Genomic DNA, 14310 nt, shown 5'->3' with positions numbered 1-14310 from the left:
ATAGTCCCAGACCACACTGTGACCAGTGGTGATTTAACCCGAGGGTCACCACACCTCAGGCAAAGAGCGCGGTTCAGAAGGAGAGGCCCTCATGAATAACCTCAGCTGGTACAGGAGTTGAACCTACGCTGTTGGTGTCGCTCCGCATCACTAACCAGACATCCAGCCAACTGAGCTAAACCGATCCCAATATACTCTTTCTTTCAAGAGCGGCACGGTAGCACAGTGGTTAGCACTGCTGCTTCGCAGCTCCAGGGGCCTGGGTTCGATTCCCAGCTTGGGTCACTGTCTGTGTGGAGTTTGCACATTCTCCTCGTGTCTGCGTGGGTTTCCTCCGGGTGTTCCGGTTTCATCCCACAGTCCAAAGATGTGCGGGTTAGGTTGATTGGCCATGCTAAAGAAATAATTGCCCTTAGTGTCCTGAGATGCGTGGATTAGTGGATTAATATGTAGGGATATGGGGGTAGGGCCTGGGTGGGATTGTGGTCGGTGCAGACTCGATGGGCCGAATGGCCTCTTTCTGTACTGTAGGGATTCTATGATTCTATGATTTCTATGATTCTATGATTCAAATCAGGAGGCCAGAACTGTATACAATATTCTGGATGAGGCCTCACATGGATGGGAGTTATGTTAGTTATAAAATGCCCGGGTTAGACCACATTTAGATATTGCATTCAGTACTTGAAGTGGATTGAGCACAATGATACCAAGACCAGAAACACAAGATCCAGGTTGCATGAGGTCAGGCCTGTACTCTTGAATATGAAAGATTAAGCACTGGTCTAGTTGAAGTGTTTAAGGTGATTAAAGGTTTCAACAGGGTAAATACAGGGAAATGTTTGCCGCTGTAGGGGAATCCAGAATAAAGGGGTGTAACTCAGTCCTGGGATGAAGGGCTCATGCTATGAAGAAAGGCTCTAAGATTAGAGCCAAGCCATGCAGTGTGATGTCAGAAGCACACATGAATGAAAATGTTTTGGAAATCTAGGATTATCTCCCCTAAAAAGCTGCTGAGACTGGGGTTCAATTGAAAATTGCAAAACTGAGATAGATGGATTTTTGTTGGCAACTTGTTGAGGGAACCAAAATAAGTTGATGGAGTTGTGATAGAAATCAGCTGAATGGTGGAAAAGGCACAAGGGCTTATTTCCCATGTGCCCGTGTTCCTGAATGGCCCAACCAGACAGGTAAGCGCAAAGTTCCATCAGATACAGCAACGAAAATGGTCTCTCTCTGTCGCCCCCCTCATCCACACGATGACAGTTTAAAGTGTAAGTTAGGGAAAACTAGCTATTTTTGGTGGGAAAATTGTGGTACAATCTGAGATTGGCAGTTTTGAATTAGAAGCCCATTATATTCCATTAACTGCCCGAACAAAATCTTTGAAAGCCCCTTTTTTATTTGTACGGGGGATGTGGGCATCACTGGCTGGACCAGCATTCATTGCCCATTCTAAATTGCCCTTGAAATGGGCGGCACGGAGGCACAGTGGTTAGCACTGCTGCCTCACAGCACCAGGGACCCAGGTTCAATTCCAGCCTTCGGCGACTGTCTGTGTGGAGTTTGCACATTCTCCTCGTGTCTACGTGGGGTTCCTCCGGATGCTCCTATTTCCTCCTACTATCCAAAGATTTGCAGGTTAGGTGGCTTAGCCAATGCTAAATTCACCCTTAGTGTTCCAAAATGTGTAGGTTAGGGGAATTAGTGGGGCAAATATGTGGAGTTACAGGGATAGGACGGGTGTGCATGCCTGGGTAAGATGCACCTTCGGAGAGTCGGTGCAGACTCTATGGGACAAATCATCTCTTTCTCCACTGTAGGGATTCTATGAGTGGTTTGTTAGGTCAGTTTTAAGAGTCACCTACATCCTGTGGGTCTGGAGTAGGCCAGACAACATAAGGATGGTAGATTTCCTTCCCTAAAGGACATTAGTAAACCAGATGCATTTTTACAATTGATAATGGTTTCATGGTCATCACTTTTAATTCCAGATTTTTTTTATTGAATTCAAATTTCACCATCTGTCAGTGTGGGATTCGAACTCGGGTCTCCAGAGCATTACCCTGGTCCCTGGATTACTAGTCCAGAGACAGTAACCCTGTGCCACTGCCTCTCTTTAGGATCAATGCCTGTTCTCATTAGGCACAGAACCTACTGGGCTGAATAGCAGTGTATCTGAGAATAGACTCCAAAACCTGTCCCCAAATTGTTGCCAAGGAGTTGACAAGGAATGTGTCCAGCCCCTCACTGAAATTTCAGACATTGGGAAAACCCAATGGATCTGGGTTTCAGCCCAGACTGAATGAAATCTTGGAGTTCTGTCCATCCCAGCTCAGGAATTTCAGAGCCAATGTAACTTGCTATAAAGCAAGTAATATGTAAAGATAGATTAAATGTGAAGTTGCCTCCTTTTTATCCCCAACACCTCTGTTTCCACTCCAAACTCCAGTTCCAAGAATGCCTCTTCTCCCAACTATGCTACTTGGATGTCCTCCACACCTGCTCCCAGCTCCAGTCCAAGAGACGCTGCTGCTCCCATCTCAATCCCAAGAATATCTGCACCTCCGTCCCCAAGCCTTGAAGCATCTCTACTCTCAGTCTTAGCCCCAGAAGCACCTCAACTTCTGGCCCATCTTCAGGACCTGCTCTAGCTATCTCAGATCCATAGTCTTGGATATTCCCAATTGCTGGACAACAGAAAATGTTTCCCACTCCATCATGTAGGAATGTAGTAGCGAGGGCTGGCTGTTCAGCCTATCTAATCTCAGATCCTGCCTGATTTCTACCTCAACCTCTAATCCACAGCCGTTAATAGCTATACCGAACTAAAATCTATAGATCACCATATTGAGAATTGCAATGAGCCCTCCCTCCCACACCCAGCACCACACAGTCTTTTGGTGGGAGCAAGTTCCAAATTTCAACTGCCCCTTGGGTGAAAAGGTGTTTTCTGATGAGTCCCATTCCATTCTTATTTCACCCACTCTCCAACAGCAACATAAGCCAACCACTTTTATGTATGTGGAGTCTTTAAATCGTAATAAAAAGTACCAATATGCTTCTTTAATGAAGCAAAATTTGGCGTCAATTCAATAAAAATTACATTAGGGCAAATTACCAAAAGCTTACTCAAAGAGTGAGGTTTTCAGGAGTGTCTTAAAGGAGGAAAGTGAGGTAGAGAAGTGGGGTAGTGTAGGGAGGGAATTCCAGAGCTTGGGGGCCAAAGCAGCTGAAGGTAAGACCATCTGTCCTGGAGGGATTGAAATCAAGGATGCACAAGAAGCCCAGAATTTGAGGACGGCAGAGATTTTGGACCGTTGTGGGGCTGAAGGACATTTCACCGACACATCAGAAAACACCTTTTCACCCAAAGGATAGTTGAAATTTGGAACTCGCTCCCACCCAAAGGCCATGGGGTGCCACGTGTAGGAGAGAGGGTTCATTGCAACTCTGAATACAGTGATCTATAGATTTTAGCGAGGTAAAGATATTAAAGGCTGTGGACTCGATGTGGGCCAATGCAGTCGAGGTCCAAATCAGGCAGAATCTGAGGTGAGATGGGCTGAATGGCCAGCCCTTGCCACTACATTCCTACATGATGGAGTAGAAAACATTTTCTGTTGTCCAGCAATTGGGAATATCCAAGACTGGGGAACTGAGATCGCTGGTTAAATCTTTAAAATCAAGGCTGCAGTAGCCAGCCCCTTTAAGGAGCAGGTGTTTGTGGGTCACATGACCCTCCTGGGGTATATCATAGAATCATAGAATCCTTACAGTGCAGAGAGAGATAATTCGGCCCATCAAGCCTTCACCCACAACAATCCCACCCAGGCCCTATCTCCGTAACCCCATGTATTTACCCTGCTAATCCTCCTGGCACTAAGGAGCAATTTAGAACAAAGAACAGTACAGCACAGGAAACAGGCCCTTCGGCCCTCCAAGCCTGTGCCGCTCCTTGGTCCAACTAGACCAATCGTTTGTATCCCTCCATTCCCAGGCTGCTCATGTGACTATCCAGGTAAGTCTTAAACGATGTCAGCGTGCCTGCCTGCACCACCCTACTTGGCAGCGCATTCCAGGCCCCCACCACCCTCTGTGTAAAAAACGTCCCTTTGATATCGAGTTATACTTCGCCCCTCTCAGCTTGAGCCCGTGACCCCTCGTGATTGTCACCTCCAACCTGGGAAAAAGCTTCCCACTGTTCACCCTATTTATACCCTTCATAATCTTGTACACCTCTATTAGATCTCCCCTCATTCTCCATCTTTCCAAGGAGAACAACCCCAGTCTACCCAATCTCTCCTCATAGATAAGACCCTCCATACCAGGTAACATCCTGGTAAACCTTCTCTGCACTCTCTCTAACGCCTCCACGTCCTTCTGGTAGTGCGGCAACCAGAACTGGACACAGTATTCCAAATGTGGCCTAACCAGCGTTCTATACAGCTGCATCATCAGACTCCAGCTTTTATACTCAATACCCCGTCCTATAAAGGCAAGCATACCATATGCCTTCTTCACCACCTTCTCCACCTCTGTTGCCACCTTCAAGGATTTGTGGACTTGCACACCTAGGTCCCTCTGTGTTTCTATACTCCTGATGACTCTGCCATTTATTGTATAACTCCTCCCTACATTATTTCTTCCAAAATTCATCACTTCGCATTTATCCGGATTAAACTCCATCTGCCACCTCTCCGCCCAATTTTCCAGCCTATCTATATCCTGCTGTATTGCCCGACAATGCTCTTCGCTATCCGCAAGTCCAGCCATCTTCGTGTCATCCGCAAACTTGCTGATTACACCAGTTACACCTTCTTCCAAATCATTTATATATATCACAAATAGCAGAGGTCCCAGTACAGAGCCCTGCGGAACACCACTGGTCACAGACCTCCAGCCGGAAAAAGACCCTTCGACCACTACCCTCTGTCTCCTATGGCCAAGCCAGTTCTCCACCCATCTAGCCACTTCTCCTTGTATCCCATGAGCCTTAACCTTCTTAACCAACCTGCCATGTGGGACTTTGTCAAATGCCTTACTGAAATCCATGTAGACGACATCCACGGCCCTTCCTTCATCAACTGTTTTTGTCACTTCCTCAAAAAACTCCACCAAATTTGTAAGGCACGACCTCCCTCTTACAAAACCATGCTGTCTGTCACTAATGAGATTGTTCCGTTCTAACTGCACATACATCCTGTCTCTAAGAATCCTCTCCAACAACTTCCCTACCACGGACGTCAACCTCACCGGCCTATAATTTCCTGGGTTATCCCTGCTACCCTTCTTAAACAACGGGACCACATTCGCTATCCTCCAATCCTCAGGGACCTCACCCGTGTCCAAAGAAGCGACAAAGATTTCCGTCAGAGGCCCAGCAATTTCATCTTTCGTCTCCCTGAGCAGTCGAGGATAGATGCCATCAGGCCCTGGGGCTTTGTCAGTTTTAATGTTCCCTAAAAAACCTAACACTTCCTCTTTTGTAATGGAGATTTTCTCTAACGGGTCAACACCTCCCTCCGAGACACTCCCGGTTAACACGCCCCTCTCCTTCGTGAATACCGATGCAAAGTATTCACTTAGGATCTCCCCTATTCCCTTGGGTTCTAAGCATAATTCCCCTCCTTTATCCCTGAGAGGTCCGATTTTCTCCCTGACAACTTTTTTGTTCCTAACGTATGAATAGAATGCCTTAGGATTCTCCTTAATCCTGCCTGCCAAGAACATCTCGCGACCTCTTTTTGCCCTTCTAACTCCCCGTTTGAGTTCTTTCCTACTCTCTCTGTATTCCTCCAGAGCTCCATCTGTTTTCAGTTGCCTGGACTTAACGTACGCCTCCCTTTTCATTTTAATCAGATCCTCAATTTCCCTGGTTATCCACGGCTCTCGAATCCTACCTTTCCTATCTTTCCTTTTTACAGGCACATGCGGCACGGTAGCACAGTGGTTAGCACTGCTGCTTCACAGCTCCAGGGTCCTGGGTTCGATTCCCGGCTCGGGTCACTGTCTGTGTGGAGTTTGCACATTCTCCTCGTGTCTGCGTGGGTTTCCTCCGGGTGCTCCGGTTTCCTCCCACAGTCCAAAGATGTGCAGGTTAGGTTAGGTTGATTGGCCAGGTTAAAAAAAATTGCCCCTTAGAGTCCTGAGATGTGTAGGTTAGAGGGATTAGCGGGTAAATATGTGGGGGTAGGGCCTGGGTGGGATTGTGGTCGGTGCAGACTCGCTGGGCCGAATGGCCTCCTTCTGCACTGTAGGGTTTCTATGTTCTATCTATGTAATGCCTATCCTGCAGCCTTATCAATAGTTCCTTAAAAGACTCCCACATGCCAGACGCGGACTTACCCTCGAACATCCTCTCCCAATCAACATCCACCAATTCCTGCCTAATCCGGCTATAGTCAGCCTTCCCCCAATTTAGCACCCTGCCCGTAGGACAGCACTCATCCTTGTCCATTACTATCCTAAAGTTAACAGAGTTGTGGTCACTATTTGCCACATGTTCCCCTACCGAAACTTTGACGACCTGACCGGGCTCATTTCCCAGAACTAGGTCCAGTATAGCCCCCTCTCTAGTCGGGCTATCTACATACTGTTCCAAAGAACCTTCCAGTACGCATTTTACAAATTCCTCCCCGTCCGGACCCCCAGCTCTAAGCACTTTCCAGTCTGTGCCAGGGAAATTAAAGTCCCCCACTACAACAACCCTATTTTTTCTGCACCTATCCAGAATCTCCTGACATATCCTTTCCTCCACTTCCCGTGGGCTGTTGGGTGGTCTGTAGTATACCCCCAGCATAGTGACTGCACCCTTCCTGTTTCTGAGTTCCATCCACAGCGACTCAGTACATGACCCCTCTAAGTTGTCTACCCTCTGCACCGCGGTAATATGCTCCTTAACTAATATCGCTACTCCCCCACCTTTTTTAGCCCCTCCTCTGTCTCGCCTAAAACACTTATACCCCGGAATATTCAGCTGCCAGTCCTGTCCTTCTTTTAATCAAGTTTCCGTCACCGCAACCACATCCAAATTCCGCATACGCATTAAGGCCCTAAGTTCGTCTGTTTTACCCGTTACGCTCCTCGCATTGAAGCAGATGCACTCCAGACCTCCTGGCCAATCCACCTAACCCACATATCTTTGGACTGTGGGAGGAAACTGGAGCACCCAGAGGAAATCAACAGGGAGAACGTGCAGACTCCACACAGACAGTTACCCAAGACTGGAATTGAACCCGGGACCTTGGCGCTGTGAGGCAGCAGTGCTAACCACTGTGCCACCATGCCGCCCCAGAAGGAAGTGTGTGAACTGTTACCAATCGGATGTTAGGGCGCGGGTCCTGGTAGAGGGAACCTTCACTGTAAGCCCGACAGTCAGTGGAACCAGGCCTGTATCTGTATTGATCTTGTTTGTTAATAGTTTTAACTATCCTTCAATAGATCATCATTGTGATTCAAGACTTACTCGCTGTGATACTTCGTGCTACAATAGAGGTGGTATTTGATGAGTGCCAGTCAGTGAGTGTAGGGGTGATGGGTGAACAGGACCCTGTGCCAGTAAAGACACAGGTCAGCAGAGATTGAGAAAAGCTACAGGATGATTTATCTCAGTTTATCAAAGGTCACATTGATGTTGCATGGCCAAGATTAAACAAGTTAATAGTTCTGATGAAATGGTAGAGGTTGGACTCCAATGCCAACGGGCCGTGTCCATATAGTGTAACCATCCCGCTGATATGATTTGATCCTTAACTGGGCCTCTCCTCATTGAGAACTACCGAGGCCAAGAAAGGCCAGAGAAGCCAAGTCAATTTGGAACAGAGTTGTTGGTTCCAGCTCACAATGTTTACACTGGCAGGTTGCCAGCTGATTTGATGTAACCCTTGAATTCCAATTCGCAAAGAGTATTTTGTAATATTCTCAAGGAATCCAGCCAAGTCAGCCTTGACAGAAATATTAATCTGGGAGCAAAAGTTCGAAGATTTTATATAGCAGTGACACAAGGTGATATCTAAATTGCAGAAATAGAACTCCACGCAATGTTTACAATTCTCATTCTAATTCACGCTGATAGATAAGATAACTTTATTTGCTTATCGGTATCTTTAATTGAATTACCCAGTTCACCCTGAGCCAGATTTCTTTTGCTCCTCGTCACACCTTTCCCTCACAAGATTGGCAGCTAATGTATCCTCACATCTCCTTAATTTGCTGCAGAAAGTGAGACAAGGCACTTGTCCATTTGCTGCACCCAGACATCACACATGGGTCTCGGAAATTAGCAAAACCTAGTTAATAGCAAAATTCCATTATTTGCATAGTGCCTTTCACATAGAAAAACCTTGCGAGGTTCTTAACAGAAGACATAATTAGACAAAGTTTGACACTGAGCTGAAGAAGGAGACAGTGGAAAGGGTGGTTATAAGCTTGGTCAAAGAAATAGGTTTTGAGGAGGTTGTTAAAGGAGGGAATTGGAGAAGGTTCTGTAATAGGTCTGTGGAGGCAGAAGTCCCTTCACCAAAATCCCTTTATTTACAACTCGAACAGCAGTACACAGAGTGCTCTCAGTCTACCTCCAGAGGTGTCAGAGGAACTAACACTCCCAGTTAAGTACAAGGCAAAGATATCCTTATTGGCCCATCAATTGAATCCTTAATCAGACATCTTTTAGTGGGATCCTTAATCACGGAGTTCATACTCCAATAGGCCAACCTCAATGGCCTTATTGAAGTCATTACAGTTTAGCAGTCCAACTTCGAGAATAGGGGTGGTGGTGGCAGGTTGAATGCAATGGTGAGGGATAGAATGTGAGAGCTGAGTTTTCGATGAGCTGAAAATTTTGCAGAATAGATAGAATGGGAGGCAGGAGAATGTTAGCATGGAGGTGATCCAGGCATGAATGTAAAGAAATATTCATCTCATGCAAGTCCATTGGATTGAATTGACTGACAAGCATCTGTGTTCTGATCCAGAGAAAAAATACAAAATACCTGTGGGGAAGGGGGTGTATAGCACAAGCGGTACTATTAAATGAAAGATCCCACCAGTGTGAGCGGCCGGAAAATTCCAGCCACATTATTCAAGAGCTACCAACAGAAAAGGCCATTGGCAGCAGCAGTGCACGAGAGCCAAGCACTGATCCAGACAGGCCAAACACAATGGGTAACTTCAAGCAATAAGAACGACCATCCGATATCACATCAGAAACATATACCTGAGGTGACTGACCAACGAGAAAATGACGATGATATGCACAGTGAGACAAAGAACACTTGTTTCGCACCATCAGTCTTGTGGAAAACATAGATACCATCACATTATCCAAGTGTTTGCCAAGATTAAAATTACCTGTCCGAAGGACATTAGTAACTATTTGTTGTTGACCAGACTGACACAGGGGTAAATGCCAACAAACTACCCCTGCAGATTCTGAATGATAGGATTCCACAGATGTGGAAAGCAATGAGAAGCTCCACTGCTGTGAAAATTTAGGATATGACAGTTCACTAATTCCATGTGTAGGATCCTTGCAAATACAATCAATCCTCCTCGGTCTCAGAGATGATGTGGAAACAAAAGACCCAGTGATTCTAACTAATCAGCATGTTGTCATCACACTAGTAATAGTCTATTGATTCAATCAGACATCACAAGGAAGATCAACCTCAGACACTAATCCTATCACCTCAGTTCATGACTAAACATTGAATAGTTTAACAAAATTGACAGTTTCAAGGAAACTGCAAATTATTCTTGCAGGAGAATGCAAGTTTGTCAATTGATTCACCACGTAAGTGCAGCATCCACATACATACAGGGGCGGTATGGTGGCACAGTAGCTAGCACTGCTGCCTCACAGCATCAGAGACCCGGGTTCAATTCCGGCCTCGGTGTGGAGTTTGCACGTTCTCCCTGTGTCTGCGTGGGTTTCCTCTAGATGCTCCAGTTTCCTCCCACAGTCCAGAGATGTGTAGGTTAGGTTGATTGGCCATGCTAAATTGACTCTAGTGTCAGGGGGTTAGCAGGGTAAATATATGGGGTTACAGGAATAGGGCCTGGGTGGGATTGTGGTCGGTGCAGACTTGATGGGCCGAATGGCCTCCCTCTGCACTGTAGGGATTCTATGATACATACAAGACAAATTGAAGGTCAGACTAGAGAAAATGGAGAAAGACAGAATCATTGGAAGAGTATAAAAGTTTGGTGCTGCTCAATCATCCGTCATAAAGGAGGACGGACTATCGTGAGTATGCCTCGCTTTGTGACATTTCAACACAGCTTTAAAATATTGCCATTACAAAATATTCACATTGGAAAAGTTAAATCTGAGATGTTGGTGTAAACTTTTTCTCAATGCTGATATCAAGCATGGCTACTGGTCAGTGCATCTCACAGAGAAATCCCGAGCTCATTTGGACTATACTATTTTCAATGAGTTCTTTTCAGGTTGTTAGCCAGGATCCTTTTCAAGCTCACATGGACTGCATAACATGCCCTGTGCCAGGATGCACGTGTATCATAGATGACATTACTGTTGTGGGTAGAACACAATCTGCATTTACTGATGCGATGCAAGCAACATATAATGAAAGATTGGTGTTCAATGGTCTGAAACGCAGCAGATCAATTACAATTCCAGGGAGACAACTATCCTGAGGACAGGGACCTCACAGAAAGGTCTGGGAACATGCACACTACAAAAAGGTAAACCGATTGCATTTGCTTCAAAGGGGGTGATTCTCCCACCCCGCCGTGCTAATATTTTAGTGCAGCAGGCCAGGAGGATTGCGTGCCCGCCAATTCATGGGATTCGTGCATGCGTTCCCGCTGCGCACACATCTCACAGCGCCAGATATCCAGCGCCGTCTGAGCCACGCTGGAAGCCAGCGAGAACACCAGGTAAGTGATTTAAATCTACTTTTAATGTAATTTAAATCCGATTAGCGGACCCGGGACTGAATTCTCCAGGCCCACTAGCATCTCCAATCCTGTCAGGAGTATTTCACTCCAGCGGGGTTCAGACTAGCTCCCCTGTTTTGGGGAACTGGCGGGACGACCCCACTGGAGTGAAGGGGGGGCGATTAGAGTCCCGCAGGGGGTCGGGCGGCAATGTTTACACCACTGCCGCTCAGCCTGATCATTAATAATGCTGGTGACCTGGCAGTGAACTCAGTAATTGATTGAGCAGAGAGTCTGTCTGAGAATGTGTGTATCATTTGCCAATTTAAGAAGCCAATTTTATATGAAGTTAAATTTAGAAAATGCAGGAAATCCAACAATTGGTTAGAAAGGATTACATTAGATGTTAGAACGGCAAAGCTGTCGTGCTACTGATGTGAAATATGGCTGACTGTTTGCACTCTCATCTCTGAGTCAGAACCTGTTGGTTCAAGTTCTACTTCAGGACATGAACATATACTCTTCCACGCTGACGATTTATCACTGAGAGAGTGCTGCACTATCACAGGTGCAATTAAGACATTACCTTCTCAGGCACATGTAATAGAACCAATGGCATTATTTTGCAGGGGACTTTCCCCAGTGTCCTGACAAATATTTATCCTGAACAATGTCACTAAGAAACAAATTATCTGGTCATTCCTTTGGTCATTACTGATTATGGGATCTTGCTGCACACAAACTGGCTGCTACATTTCCTACAACAGTGACTCCATTCCAAAAGTAGTTCACTGATGTGGCCTCACTATCTCCATCTCAACAAACATAGATAAGGCCATCCCCTTGTATGACTTTCCAAACTCACCCTTCCAAACCCTTCTTCCTTCTGTGTGTCAACCCCTGGAAAATACTCATTGACAACGAAACTTCCAAAAACCCAACCATCTCACTTTATCTGTCCATTCACCACAAGGTTCTGGCAACTCCTGGTTTGTACAGCTGCGCCATCACGTCCACCTTTGATGCCCTCTTCCTCAATACGGCCATTCCCATCTCAACCCGTTCATTCCCTCTGATACAGCCTCTGTCTCCATCTCCTCAATTTTAAGAGAGGTATATCATTGGTTTAGATAGCCGCAGGCAGTTGAGCTGTATCACACAAAATACTATCAGCTCCTGCTCCCACCTGCCAAAACTGCTCACTATTTAGCATCAATCTGAAATACAAAGGTCACCCCCCCCTTGCTACTTTCCCTTGAGCAAACTGTCTTTGTAGACCCCTCTCCTCTGTCTCCTTCATCCTCACCTCCAACTATAATTGCAAAGAGCCCATGGACTTCTTTGTCATTGAGAATGAGGCCATCTGATCAGCTGCCTCTGTTGCTTCCCTCCCTTCCTAGACGCCAATCTTTCTCTAAATTACCCTCTGCCCCAAGGCTGAACTCACACCTTTCTCTAATTTCTCTCCTATTTCTCCTCCTTAAGACCCACAATTTTCTCAACCCTAATCCCACTAAAAGTTGACTTCCCCTCCTGGTCCCCATGTTAGCCATTATTGTTAATGGTTCTCTCAATCTCCTCAAGCGTCATTGCCCTGTGCATCAAATCTGGCACCACCCACCTTCTCCTCAAAGAAACCCCTTGAGCCTACTGTCTTCAAAACTAACACCCAATCTCCAACCTCCCTTTCCTCTCTAAAGTCTTTGGATGTGTTGTCACTTCTCCAATCCATTCCATGCTTGAGTCCTTCCTATCAGGTTTCTGCCTCTGCCATAGCACTGTACCAACTCTTATCAAAGTCACAAATGACACCCTGTGTGACAATGACAAAGGTAACCGTTCCTTCCTCGTCCTTTCCAACCTGCCTTTGACATGTTGACCAACCGTCCTCTCCAGCGCCATCCAGCTGGGTGGGAGTACTATCACCTGGTTCCATATCCATCTATCTAATCATAGCCAGAGAATCACATGCAATGGCTTTTCTTTCTGCTCCTGCAGGGTTGGTTACCTCTCTGAGGTTTTCCTAAGATCTATCCTGGGTCCCTCCAATGTCCTCCTTTCACACTGGCCTCGTTGATACCATCCAAAAGCACAGTGTTAGATTTCACATGTTTGTTGATGAAATCCAGTCTTGCTCAATGCCTTTCTTGACTCCGGCAATGTTACTAAATAATCAGACTGTTTGTCTGATATCCAGTACTGGATGAGCAGACATTTCCTCCAGTTAAACATTGGGAAACTGCAACCTAAAGAAGGAGGCACATGACATGCATAGGCAGCTGGGATCAAGTGAATGCCTTGAAGAGTATAGGGGGTGTAGGAGTAGAGTTAAGAGAGAAATCAGGAGCGCAAAATTGTTTTGGCAGATAAGGCAAAGGAGAATCCAAAGAGCTTCTACAAATATATAAGGACCAAAAGTGTAGCTAGGGAGAGAATAGGGCCTCTTAAGGATCGACAAGGTCGTCTATGTGTGAATCCACAAGAGATGGGTGATATCCTAAATGAATATTTCCCATCAGTATTCACTGTTGAGAAAAGCATGGATGTAGGGAACTTGGGGAAATAAATATTGATGTATTAAGGAGTGTACATATAACAGAGAAGGAGGTGCTGGAAGTCTTAAAGCGCATCAAGGTAGATAAATCCCCGGGACCTGATGAAGTGTATCCCAGGACATTGTGGGAGGCTAGGGAGGAAATTGCAGTTCCCCTAGCAGAGATATTTGTATCATCGATAGTCACAGATGAGGTGCCTGAAGATTGGAGGGTGACAAATATTGTGCTTTTGTTTAAAAAGAGCTGCAGGGAAAAGCCTGGTGTGCCCCAGGGATTGGTGCTAGTTTCACTGTTATTTGTCATTTCTATTAATGATTTGGATGAGAATATAGGAGGCATGGTTAGTAAGTTTGCAGATGACACCAAGATTGGTGGCAGAGTGGACAGTGAAGACGGTTATCTCGGATTGCAACAGGATCTTGATCAATTGGGCCAGTGGGCTGACAAACGGCAGATAGAGTTTAATTTAGATAAATGCGAGGTGATGTACCTTGGTAGATTGAACCAGGGCAGGACTTACTCAGTTAATGGTAGGGCATTGGGGAGAGTTACAGAACAAAGAGATCGAGGGGTACAGGTTCATAGCTCCTTGAAAGTGGAGTCACAGATGGGCAGAGTGGTGAAGAAGGCATTCAGCATCCTTGGTTTCATTGGTGAGAGCATTGAATACAGGAGTTGAGACATCTTGTTGAAGTTGTACAAAACATTGGTAAGGCCACACTTGGAATACTGTATACAGTTCTGGTCACCCGATTATAGAAAGGATATTATTAGACTAGAAAGAGTGCAGAAAAGATTTACTAGGATGCTACCGGGACTTGATAGTTTGACTTATAAAGAGAGGTTGGATAGA

This window comes from Mustelus asterias, chromosome 11 (genome assembly GCF_964213995.1).
Source record: "Mustelus asterias chromosome 11, sMusAst1.hap1.1, whole genome shotgun sequence".
Taxonomy (NCBI): domain Eukaryota; kingdom Metazoa; phylum Chordata; class Chondrichthyes; order Carcharhiniformes; family Triakidae; genus Mustelus; species Mustelus asterias.
Note: the sequence above shows the minus strand (reverse complement) of the source record.